Source organism: Rhinolophus ferrumequinum, chromosome 3 (assembly GCF_004115265.2).
Source record: "Rhinolophus ferrumequinum isolate MPI-CBG mRhiFer1 chromosome 3, mRhiFer1_v1.p, whole genome shotgun sequence".
In the NCBI taxonomy this organism is placed as follows: domain Eukaryota; kingdom Metazoa; phylum Chordata; class Mammalia; order Chiroptera; family Rhinolophidae; genus Rhinolophus; species Rhinolophus ferrumequinum.
In genome coordinates this window covers 82187723-82201499 of record NC_046286.1, presented here as the reverse complement: position 1 = coordinate 82201499, position 13777 = coordinate 82187723, and the positions used below count along the sequence as shown (strand labels likewise).

The following is a 13777-nucleotide window of genomic DNA, read 5'->3' as shown; positions in this document are numbered from 1 at the left end:
AAAAAACTCTAAAGGGGGAAGCTAAATTTTGCACATTCTTGCAGTCCAGGTCCTTTTCCTCCTGACCATTTTATCTCCTACATTTTCCATCCCAGGCCATTACAGCAAGGATCCTAGCATCCTTCATACAACAGATAACCTTGTATCAGGATCACTGAACATCATATTTGTATCTTTTGACTGCTGCATGAACATCAACCACCTGTGGAAATTGAAGCTGCTGCAGGAAATAGGAAGGTAAAAACCTAAGTCTTTTTTTTTTTTTGACAAACTATAACCAGGGATCCCCAACTTGAGATTCCCAGAAACCTGGGGTTCAGTAAGAATAGCAATTGCAGAGGGGAGGGAACGCTAGAGCAGTTTTTGACATCTTTAAAAAGCTAAATTAAATTGATAAGCCTTCACAGTCCAAAAAAATCCTCAAAGTTCGTTTTTGATTGGAACATGTTTAAGCTAGCAAATCCCTGTTTACCACCTTGTACTGCTTAAAGCTCTGCTGGATTGGTACTTCTGTCTTTAAATAAACATAAACAAAGGATATGTTTGTTATTATAGTTTTAAAATGGGATATATTTATGTGAGCCCTTGCTTATTAAAGACCCCATGGCAAGACACGCAAGACACGAAGAGGCTGAAGCGTGGGTATCCAAGAGACTAAAGCTGAAGATGGCACGGACATGAGTGCTCCGCAGAGGTCACTGGGACTGCCAGTAGTTGTGACCTTGAGCCTGGTGCACAGGCTATTCTTCAGCCCTCATAGCTGCCAGGGTGCAGCCAGTTGGGACTTCCTGGAAGGACTCTAATGACTTTTTAGGAAGGAAGAGCCACTTGCTGGGGACTGAGTATTCTTTAGGGATCAATTTGGATGGCACTTGGGTCAAGAACAGGGTCCAACACCACAACAGCCTTAATTATCAGACTTTCTTCTTGTCTCTCACTAAAATACATGCTATGTTTAGGATATAAAGAGTTTTTTCCCCATTAAAAAGAACCAGTCTCCACATTCAAAAATCATGCTACCAAGTGACAGATAAATATAGGTGAGAATGGCTAAAAATTCCTCCCTGCAGACAGCTGTCAGAATCAACCTCCCTCCCACTTTGTAGAGATGGTAGAGAGAGCAAAAAGGAATCTTGGGAAACATCCTTGCTTATGCCTTCCTCTTCAAAATTCTGAAGCATGTCAAATGAATACCTCTTCCCCCTTCCTTCCAAGTCAGGCAAAAACTAAGTCAAATATTTCTTATTCAGTAGGAGGTCAATATCAGATACACCTGAGAGAGATACAGGCTTCCTTCTTGATCTGAAATTTAAAGCTGGGAAAATAGATATTCTCAAAAGATAGTAAAACCCAATAAAGGGAACTATAGAAGCCTTTGTTCTGGGCACATACTGGCTTTAATATTAACACATATAATAAGTGTAAAAAAACACAATACTACTCACCACAAGGATGGAAAACATTTCTTGAAAAGGAAGAGTTTATGAACTGGATGTTGTCAACTAATTATATTCTAAAAAATCTTAACTCAAACAAGAACAACTGAAAGAAACACTCAGAAAAATAGACTGGGACAAACAGCAAAATATCATTCACTTCAATGAAAACTTCAGAATACATCTGCAAATCGAAGGTTAACTTAACTTTGCCTTGACTCTTGTAAACAGAAGGAAATGCTACCATTTTCTCTAGCACACTATAGACAGCCTAATTGGCTATTTTATACAAATTTTGCTTTTTGTTTTCACTTTCCCCCTTTCCCCAAGATCTTTAGTCGACTCCCTTCTCTCTACAGTTGGAAAGCAGATGGACTGAGTGAGGAGAACTGATAAGTTTTTCAGAGAAGGGATCATGTTTTATATTTCTTTGTAAACCCCACTGCTTCATATCATGTTTGGCAGATTTAGGTACTCAGAGAGTGCTGGTTAAAAGTTTGAATGGATGGGCTGAGGAATGCATGAGGGAGAAATATACTTATGTTACCCTCATACTGTAACTTAAGGGAAAGGACATATTGCCTCAGTGTTTATTATAATTCTTTTGTTAACACCTGTAATTATATTGGGTCCACTGGGACATGTAAAAGTGAAAAGAATGGCATTTGCCACACATTCAGAACATGGCCTGTGCTGGTGTTTTCATACGTGATCATAGTCGATCCCCATAAAGACTCTGTGAGAAAATATCATTATCTGCCTTCTACAGATAAGCAGATCGTGTCCCAGAGAAATACAAACCTGTCCAAATTCACAAGGCTCTGATATAGGATATAAATTCAAGTGCTATTTTTTTCCAAACAGCATACCTTTTCCTCTCTAAGCACAAAAGCAAAGTATAAAGATGAAATCACCAACAAATCAGGTTGTAAGGCTATTTAAAACTCTTGGCACTTTTAAGTGGTCCCTCCCAATTTATTAATTATTTATTGAGCACTCACTGTGTCCAATGTACATTTGAAATACAAAAGGGTACAAGAAGATAAATTTCTTCTACCTTTCACTATGGGCAGTTGAGGCCTGATATCAATGATCTGGATAATACAACATTCCAAATGTATGAGAAACCATAAAGATGATTAAGGACCCTCCAGCACCTATTAAAGTAATGAAAAATAATCTATCCTGAGACTAATGGTTATTTTTTTCTCACTAATTCAATTAGATTTAGTGTTAAAATATTATTTTTATAAGCATAATAATCATTCAGGTAATTCTGTAATCAAATAATCTGTTGACGCTAAAAATGTCAGTACAATTGATGAACTTTATTGAGAAGATTTTAAGAGTTTACCTGACACCTAAAAGTCTTCTCAGACAGTAGGGATACCTGGATGCTGGTATTTACCAGTGTCTTTCTTACTTGGAAACCAAACAGAGACAATCAGGATCAGAGAGTTTTGACAAATGACATCCTGTTAGCTATTTGTTCCAGTTCTACCAGACAGTAGCCATAGAAGTATGGAAAATTACAGAACCAGAGTGATTTCTTAGAATACAATCTCCAAGAATGTTTTGACGTGTATGAAAGGGGTATATTTGTCAAGCATCCTACCCTTTCAAAAGTCAGACTACCATTCTGAGAGATAAAATAGTCATCTACAACAACACTTTTGGAAAGAGTTTTGCCCTGAATATCTGCTTTCTTGCCTTCATTTTGTCCTGAGTCTAACTGAAATTTCCCTAGCTGGTTGGGAACACACTTAAGGCTGTTTGGCAGCTAAGCCTACAAACCAGGCTTTAGCTGGTGACAGGACAAGAGACCTTGGTACTTACTTCAGTGGAGTGGACAGGGACACACAGGTGGTCACAGACACAGTTGTAGAGGAAGCACACACGTAGGTAGATACAGGTCAGGGTAGAGAACTGTGGAACTACTGGGCGAAGTCATCCTCTCACACTGGGCTCTCTCACTGCAGTTCCTGCAGGTGGGGAATGCACTTCACAGATACTCACAACAAAGTAAATGTACGCCCCACCACTGGGCTCCTCCAGGCCTGTCTGTCACATGCTGCTCAGCCATGAATCATGGGGGCTTGGAAGTGCCGCTCCCAGCAAATGGCTCCTGCTCCACTAACATTCACCTGGGCGATAGCCCAGGCCAGGCTGGGGCAGAGGTAGAAGGAAAATCCATTCCAGACCAGTATTGGGCCACCAAGTCAGAAGGCTACGTGCCAACTACTAATTGTCAGGGCTCAGCAAACCCTTCCTGACGGGGCCCTCACAAGGCAGACATTGTTCTCGGTCAGACCTCACATCGGAAGGAAAAATTCTACAGTGTAACTGTGGCCAGTCTTTCTCCCTTGTATGAGATGCTATATTGCCGTATTTGTGTCCTCCCTGGATCCGGGGAATCTTACATTCCTCTCCATCCTGTCAATAAAAAGTCCCAGCACAATATTAAATGCATTGTTTCCTGGCTGTGAGTGAGAGGATGGCCTTTTATCTACCTTCCCGAACTGAAAGAAACTGTTCCAGGAAGTTTTCTGATAAAAACCTAAGGGAAACAGAAGGGAACTTTAATTTTCCATGATTTATTCCTAAATCTTGAATTTTCACAAGAAGCATGCATTATTTTGCAATAATAATAAAAAAGAAGGCCTAGAAGGAAGGAATTTAGTTCGCCATCTCACATAAAACCATTATTATAAATGCATTTAAAGATATTAAATATAATGCACGAGTTTTATTGAGCGCTGAGGGAAATGGTACAGTTTAATTGAGGATTTCCTGTGCTGTCTGGAGCTGAGAATAAGGGATTGTATTGTGGCCTCTCTGCCCCTGTTTTCACTTTCTCCCAGAGCCTAATATATCAATCAAATAAAATTAATGTAATTAGGAACTTGACTAAAGACAGAAGCGCTCTTCCTTGTAAATTTCTTCAAATGAAAACCCAAGTGCCATTATAAAGCAAACAAATTTATCTATTCATTGAAATTAAATGAATATGATCATTGTAACTTTAAGGAACTTAGGTGATTTGAGAGTCAGATCATTTAAAGTACAAATGAATTCTCAGAGAATGAAGACAGGCTTTGATGACAAGGGATCAATGTTTCCTCCCGAGTGGTAACTGTGTGACCCCCAGGCATGTGTCTTGTGTCTTTGTGATGATGTGTGTACCCATCCTGTCACTCAGCCCAACTCACCCTCCTTCCTATCACTGAGGGGTTGGTAATGGTGACCTTGGGCTGGACTTGCAGAGGGTTGTCGCTTTAATATCAGCCCAGAAGAATGTAGAACCCTACAGGGACTGTGTGGGAAGATTCTCTCAAAGTTTACAGCAACCTCCAAGCAGTAGAGCAATTTCAAGAGGATGGTAGAAATCGCAGAAGGTTGAGCAATGAATGAGAGTGGAAGAGACGGATACAGTCAGGGAGGCTAAATTCTGTTGGCTGCCAAGGAGAGAGTGAGAGCAACCGCTTGAGGGTGATGTCAAGTCATAATCGAGTTACTTCTTCTGATTTGGATGCATTTAGTATGTTTACAGCCTGAGGAAAAACAGCCAGGCAAGATAAGCACGTCTACTTTTATGTGCATCCCAAATTTTCATTGAGTTACTTCAGATTACAAAATATTTGATCTTTTACTTATGTAAGTTTATTTTAAGAACAAGAAATCTCTTTTAAGTGAGAGAATGAAACCAGCAGATGGGTGCCCCACTCACCTTGCTATCAAAACTGCAGGTGCTAAGATCTCTATCGGCCAAATAAGAAGACAAATTCTGGCAGTCACTCGATGGCAAAAATACCACAAAACTTAGCTTGTGGCTTTAATATCATTGAAATGTGTTTAAAAATAATAATGTACTTTTCCCCTTTCACTATTCCATGCATGCAAGGTACTTTAAAAAATCTTGTGTTTTTCTTGGAACACTATTCAGCATCCTTTTCTGAAATAAATAGAGAAACATAAAACTTCTTTACAAAATATGAAGTTCTTTCTGTTTTTCAAACACTGCTCTAAACAGACCACCATTATGAAATGTTTAAAACTGAAAGAATTAGTGGCTAGTAACTGCCTAACTATATGCTGATAGTACTAATTTTAAGAGAGCCTGTAATTAATGCTAACTGATTGCTGAGGGATTTCCAACCTATGATGCCAGTTGGTTCACGTTGGTTAACAAGAAATGGCTTGATATCCCTGCAAGAGATACCAGCTAGGAGGAACTGAATCCTTGCTCTGCAGAAAAGTGCTAAACTCATTCCACTTTGTGAAGTGAGTTTCACCAGGCCCATTTTATGAAGCAGAAATAGGAGACATAGAGGCTATGAAACTCACACAAATTACCTGGCTGGCTGGGAAGTATAAGAGCAGAACTCCAGTCCAGGCATGGCCAACCACAAACCACGTGTCCTTCTCCATTACACTGTAGTTCTTGCCTTCTCAAGGAGGAAAAGGAAAGTTAAAACAGTGAAGGTCATTCTGTATAACACCAGAAATGGGCTTGTTCTAACAGGTGCCCTTTGGGATAATAATTCTGTACTAGTAAAGCCACACTTGATTGTCTAAGGACATTCTGGCTCAGCCTGGCTGGGACTACTTAGATCTGCTGAAACCTGCTCTTCTGGTAACCTGATCACTGAAATTCTTTTCCTTTTCGTCAAAAGTTTCGCTTCATATACATCAAAATGCAGCTAATCCAGAAAGATGAGACCTATGTTGTTTCCTACATCTGATTGTTTCAGTCTATTACTTCAAAATCTTTGTAATCTTCTCTAAATCCTATTCCATATCCTAAGGGGCTAACATCCAGGTTACCTAACTGATATGCTAAAATGTATCTGCTTGTTCTTTCAGATAGAAATTAATGGTGGAATTAGAACTGGATAGGCTTCATTATGTTGCTACACTGTGGTGACTTGATAAAACCTTAAATCTGGGGATGTAATGCACAGTGTGGTGACTATAGTTAACTACACTGTATATTTGAAAGTTGCTAAGAAAGTAGATCTTAAAAGTTCTCATCACACACACAAGAAAAGTGTAACTATGTGTGATGATAGATGTTAACTAAACTTATTGTAGCAATTATCTCATAATATGTACATGTCTTAAATCATTATGTTGTACACTAAAAACTAACACAATGTTATATGTCAATTATATCTCAATAAAAAATTTTAAGTCTGCCCCTTTAAGTTGACTATGTTTATCTTCTTTGATGAGAGTTTAATAAAGATTTGCTGAATGAATGAACAAAAAGTATATCAGGTTAGCTTTGATACAATATATTTCAACTAAAATGATGATTTGAAACAGTCATGCACTGATATATGCCAGGACTCTGCAAAATCTTCCCCACCGCCCCTTGGAGGAAACAGAAATGTCAATTGCCTTAAATCGTTTTTAATTTCATAAAATAGATAAGAAGAAGAAAATTTTGCATACTCTGACAGAACTGTGAAAATGCAATTTTTAGACTTTTGCTAAAAGTCTAAAAATTTTAGAGTTTTTGCTAAAAATGTTTCTAGTCTCAGTCTTTACATGCTTCTTCGTGCTGTTAAGAATGGAACAACTTTTCCATGAGAAGAAAAACACTTCCCAAGGAATGTTCTCAGAAATTCTAAAGAACTTTAAAGGAGCATCCTAAATCCTAATGTTCTCATGGTTTCACAACTCTTGCACTGCTTCCAAGTTCCTTGTCCCTAATTTGCTCTGCTGAGTTTTTGTTTTCACTCAGACGGTTTTCTCAGCTGAGCTCTATAGTTCACGTCAGCAAGGAGAGAGTCGAAAATATACTTACTGGGTGCCAAGAAAGCGGAAACCACACGAGCACAAAATAGAACAGTTCTACGGGCTCTTAACAGTATAGAAAGTAAGACAAATTACTTGTAGACTAGCTGAAGAATTTATAAAATAATTTTACTCTGGATAGAAAAAGTATTAGTTCAATTACCTTGTCTTACCTATAAGAGCAAAGACAGAAACAAAACAGGACTTGGTGGGTTTTGCTTCTGGTGGCTCCAGGTCGTTTATGTGGAACATGTATTATGAAAGTAGCATTGGCAAAAATGTACCCACAATTATGTTTTGAGAAATAAGCTATAGAGCATATGCACAGTATGACACATAATTACTATGTACGGAAGTCAAACTCCCGCTAAGAATGTTTGGCATTTACAATGTCAGCGATTGGCCGTGGGTCTCTCCTTTGCTACTTCACAGCTATGCTGATTCTCCCAGCACCCTCTCCCTTCCTAACCCCTTCACTTTGGTGATATTTTTATGGAATCCACTCACCAGTCAGATCAGTAAAAAAATCAGTCACATGATTCATTCTTTTACTAATTCAACAACTATTTATTGAACAATTACCACTTGTGGATACTGCCTAATATGATGCCCACTAATAATAAGACCCTGTGTGAAGGTGCTACCATACCTTGCAAACCTAAGAGAAAACAAACCTTGGTGCATGCAGGAATGGGTGCCTGGCAAAGGGCAGGGAGCGCCTTCTCAGTCACAAATTAGAAAAACGGAATTTGGACCATGACTGTTATTAATTATGTCACTATGTCTGTGTTTCTATTGTTTGCTTTTTATTTTTTCCTCAATAATTAACAATTTTTTAAAAAATAAAAAGAGAGCCATTGACTCGCCTTCAGTGCAGCAGTGCTAGGCGTCTGGACGGAGTTCTACTCTGCAGCCAAATGTGAAGAGACCAGTCAGTCCTCACATCTGGATGCAGACATAGAAAGGACTGTTCATGTATCTAACAATCGAGCTTTACTTACGAGTATTCAAAATGACCTTTTATAAGGATTTCTTTTCCTTTTTGAGCTAGACCTCTTAGAGAATGTATATTCAACTTTTGAAATAAATTGTTAAAAAATTTAATACTTAAGAAGAAACCTCTTTATTATATTGAAGTCAATCAATATCGTCTTTATGTACCACGCACTGTTAGATACAGCGGACCCAGAACTGAATAAATACATAGTTGCTGCCCTCAAGGAGCTGATATTCAAGATGGGAGAAAGCTGAGTAAATGAGTTAAATCATAAATCTGTAACTTAACTCTAATTTATTCATTTTTCTGCTTAGAATAGTTAAGTTCAAGTTTTGAATACAAATTCCTTTATATCATGAGGGGAAAAAAAGAGAATGTTTCCTTTAAGAGATAGGTATATTGCTAATTTGTTATGTTTTGCACATTTCTTGAATTACCATATTTTTTCTGAGAAATTCATTATCAATTACTCCAATTTTCCTGGTGTGGGGTGTGGTGGAGAAGGATCATTTATTTTAAGCGTTTTGTTTGCTGAAACATTGGGAAACCTAGATTGAGAAACTTCACACTGGCTTCTTAGCCCATGGCTGCATCTTTTGAAGAGAGAAATGAGTTTGGGCACATTAATTTGCATTGGGAAAGAACAGTTTGACACAGCAGGGAGAGCAAAGGAGAAACCAAGTGCCTTGGCAAAGGTAGAACCAAGGAAAAGAGAAAGCCGGAACAGGAAAAGTGGATATAATATACTTTTATGAAAGGAATCTCCAATCAAGATTCCAGTCATTCATGAGAAAAGTTTTTCATAGATATGGTATTAGGACTTGTTTCTTTTGTTTTTTTTTCTTATGCCATATTTCCTACTGCTAAAATGCTAACATTTGGGGAAGCTGTGTTAAGGATACACTGGAACTCTTTCAATAATTTTTATAATACTTTAATAAGCCTAAAATTACCCTGAACTAAAACACTAAAAAATATGGACAAGTAATAAGTTCAAACAGAAACTACTGGAGCCAAGATTTTAATTCAAATATGTTTGACCCCCAAAACTCTGCATTTTGACCACCATATCATTCTATCTCCCTTTCTTTATAGTAAGTGATTCTATTCCTACCTGTTCTTCACTGTATTTTCTATTTGTAACCTTGGTTCCAGAAGACCAAGATTTTAAATCATAATCTCCACTGAGTTTCTGGGTTTCTTATTTTGGGATCCCCTGCCATCACTTACTACTGACACTGATTTACCAACCTCTTCAGAATAATTCCCTTCAATCTTGGACATAGTATTTGCTAACTATTACTGTGTAATAAATTTTTCATGTATGTAGTGGCTTAAAACAACAATAAAATTCTATTATTTCTGTGAGTCAGGAAATCAGGAATGGTTTGGCTGGGTGGTTCTGGCTCAGGGTCTCTCATGAGGTTGCAGTCAAGATATTGTCCAGAGCTGCAGTTATGAAAGAGCTTAACTGGGACCGGAGGTTCTACTTTCAAGATGGCTCACTTATATGACTGGCAGTTTGGTGCCAGCTGTTGGAAGCAGGCCTCACTCTATCTCTGTGTGAGCTTCTCCTAAGGCTGTGTGAGTGTCTGTATGACATAGAGTCTAGATTCTCCCAGAGGAAGTGATCCATGACAGAGAAAGCTAGGTGGAAACCATCCATTTCAAGACCTAGTCTCTGAAGTCATATAGTATTACTTCTGTCGTATTTTATTTGTTAGAAATAAATCACTAAGTAAGGTCCATATTCAAATGGAGGGAAAATTAGATCCCATCTTAACAAGGGAGGGTGTAATATCAAAGAATTTGCAATATTTTAAAGCCACTATATGTGTATTGTGGCCAATGGTACATGTCCCATCTATACTTCATGCCATGGATATATGTGGGTATGGATTAATATTTCTAATTACTACCCCTTGAAATAATCTGCCCCAAGATTTCTTTGCATATTCACTTCTAGGACTTGGACAAATCCTCTGAATAGGACTCTTTACTGAAAGACTAATAACCCAAGTAATACCCACTTGAGGCAACCCAAGGAAGGGTTGAACTAACCCAAGGAAGGGTTAAATCCCAGGATAAGCAGTGAGCTAAAGAAATCAGTGGGACCAGGAACTTGAATACCGAGAGGACTATCCCTCCATGTCCTGTCTTTGCTCTTTTTGGAGTGTCAATCTCAATCTTCCTCACTTTAGAGAAGGTTTCCATACACGGCTTTCCAACAGTATATTCCACAGCTTCTGCCATGAGAGAGGATCTTCTTCATAACTTTGGTTCCAAGTGCAACACACCAAAGAAGAGCCTGGGTGGCCCACTTTGGGGCCAAAGGAGGGGCAGGATTCTGTAACCTGGTAGCTTTTGTGGTCAGGACAAGGTGGCCATGGAGAAACAAATGGCCAGCTTGGGAGGGAAAGGTGCCCCCAAATCGGGTGGGAGTAGTGGGGAGACTGATGGAGAGACAAACACAGGAATCCTTTAAAGAGTTTCTAGAAGTACCTATACTGATAAGGATCTAGAAGTATCTATATTGATAAGGATTAATACTGAAGGTAAAAATAGCATCTTATTGTCACATATATTCTGCATATCCCATTTAAAATCAAATTAGTGACAGAAAAAGCTTTTCTGTGGAATCCACATACTCTTTCTTTTGATGGGCCTCATTTTTGTAGATACCCATAGCCATAGCTGAGTTTAATGTTAATATATTTTAATTAGAACAACATGGTCGGTGGATATGTTATGTTTTAATTTGAACCCTTAAGCAAGCATTTAAGAACTGGTTCTAACCTTTTGCCAGTTCTAAAGTTATATCCCCCAGTTATACTCCCCCCTTGGGCCTTCTAGCAATGTAAGAGACACTTTGACATTATTTTCATCTATGACAAGTGGACCACATTGCCCAGAAGGGCAAAGAGCAAATCAGTAACACCCAACTTCCAAGAAGTGAAAAGCATCAAAGTTTTACAAAACAAAAATTCTGCGGTTAATCTTGTGTGAGTGTCAGTGTGTGTGTGTGTGTGTGTGTGTGTGTGTGTGTGTGTGTGTGTAGTTGAGGGAGAAAATACTTAGAATACACACCAATATACCTATTTCCTTTTGAATTCTAGTCAAATATGACAAGTCAGGCAGTTTGTGAAGAAAAAGTCTATGAGTGCTAGTTGTATTTTCAACACACTCACTACATGCTTTACACTTTCTTTGTAACATACGTATATATTATGCACTTTCTTTACAAAATTATATTTACTTTAGACATTTGATTTTGAGCAGGAACTTTCTTCTGCTCTTATTAAGGCCAGGTTGAAAAACATTGCCCTTCTAAGAGAGTTATTTGTCACTCTTGAAAGGGATAGTATTGTAGCTGTTTTTAGAAATGTCCTCCTTGTCAACTCATAAAAGCAATCAATTTTTTTTGACTCCCAGCTCTCAAATGAGCGTCCCAAAATTTCTTCTTTCTTTCTGACCTTTCCATGGGTTCTCCAATGATTCCATTCACATACTAATGCTATTCTGGGTTCATTTCAATTTGCACTGACACCTGAGTTTCCATTTCTGGTCAATGCTTATGGTAAAGCAATAGTTCACCCTTAACCAGGTCTGCTCAGCAAACGTGGCTACCTTGACTGCCCACACCCCAGCTGCCTACTTCCTGACTCCCTCCTCAGAGTAACTGATGTTCAAGATAGCTCTTCACTCAGCAGTTCCCATTCCATTCTGTGGTCCATCTTCTGCCAGCCCCCATGGGACCTGATAGCTGCTGATTGCTCTTCTTTCCCCACCACCAATCTACATTCCTGCCTTTCCCACTTCAACCATAATCTTAAATAGTAAAGCTATTCATTGATCTACAAGCCTGGAAAAAATAGACAAAGGGGAGGAACATTAACACAAAAATGTCCCCAAACTCCTCAGAAAGGTGACTTTTTCAGTCCTTGGTCTGGGAGGAGCAAGTCCACTTTAAGAATGGAGTCCGGGGCTGTAGGTCTAGCTCTCCAACTTCCTTTTACTTACTCTGCCCAAAATTGCCTCTTAGAACCTTTGATGCCATTCAAGGCTTATTTTCTCACCCACTGCTGGGATGGTGTTTCCTACTTATTACAAAGAGCTCAAGGCAAATCTGTAGCAATTATGCTGTAGGGACAGTGCACTGAGACTGCTAGCCCATCCGCCAGAGGAAAAGACTGCTATCTTCAAGACGCGGGCCCTTCATCTCAGTAAGGAAAAGTTTTGATTCATCCTGGGGACAGGCCCCCCAAATGGCAGCACTCCTGACTAAGTTGTCTCTCAGATATATTTTCAAGGGCAAGACAGAAAGGGCCTGCCCCTATCTTAGTTCACTTTCAGTTGTAGCTAGGGCTCCAGCTGCCAGCTTCTCCACTGATTGCCTGAGGCTGGGGATTGTAATTCACTGATTTACAAGACTGGCCTTGATATGGTTAATCAACTGGGTAGGGCGCACTTGGCTGGTCACTTCCTGTAATTGTTGCTCAAACTCACGGAGCTACAGGAAGATCCAGGACAGTGTGAGGTTGCTGGCTGCTAGCTCCAAAACCTCCTCTCCAGGACTGGCTCAGGAATAGAGCCCTGTGTCCTGGTCAGAGATGTAAAATAAATGAAAGTGCTTTTTCAGTCATTGATTTATTTAGAAAAAAATGCATGCGTCAAACCCAAGTCCTCTGCACAGTGCTTACAGAGGAGCTCCAGGAGGGTTTCATCACGGCACTCAGACCAGCCCTCCTGAGCGGAAGGACCTCTCCTTGTCACTCTCTCAATTCTTCTACCAATTCTCTCAGATCAAGGGCTCATTACACTCTTCTTCTGGGGCCTTCTGCCCATCATTCTGCTCAGGGTCTGTGGTCTCTGCACGTGCAACCCACCTTGAGGCTAGCAACATGCAGTATTAAAAGAGTTTGAGGGGGAAAAAAACAAAACTCACAAATAACTTTAAAATGGTAAAGAGAGGTACACTTCAAAAATTATTTTTGGTCAGTCTAGATACCAAACAGGCTTACTTCCCACTCACATGATAAACCTGACCCTTCTGCTCCTCCTACGCAACAAGCATAAGATACAGATCTGTCCCTTTGGAAAATCTGGAGACTTACTTTATTGATTTGGGATTGACAATGTGGAAATGTAAACTGTGACCTTCCAAAAGCTAGCCATAGGCAGTGAACGCCTTAAGTTTTAAATGTAAGACTGTTTTTCACACAATGTTTCTTCACTAAGGTCATTCAAAGTCAGCCTCATCCATTTAACCTTCAGGTTTTAGCATCCCATGCCAATAATGTGCAAAAACTCCTCCTTCTGAAACCACCAAATACACATCAGACAGATAGATAGCTTAAAAGAAAACACTTTCATAGTTACTATCAACAATTCCATTTATGGAACTGTCCAAGACACTAAGATAAAATGAATCAAAGAAAAAAATGTGTTTTCATGATCTCAAGGAGGTTAAAATGCTAGACTGAAAACACTCAAGGACATGCAATATTTGGTCCTATCTCTTACTGGGCCCTCAGGGTTTGGGTTT

The 13777-nt window shown here is 39.1% G+C and overlaps 1 protein-coding gene across 1 annotated transcript in view; it reads right to left on the bottom strand.

Moving 5' to 3' along the window:
* Positions 1-13777, bottom strand: part of PDE7B (phosphodiesterase 7B) — a 386530-nt gene that overhangs the window by 301193 nt on the left and 71560 nt on the right. The window lies entirely within an intron of this gene.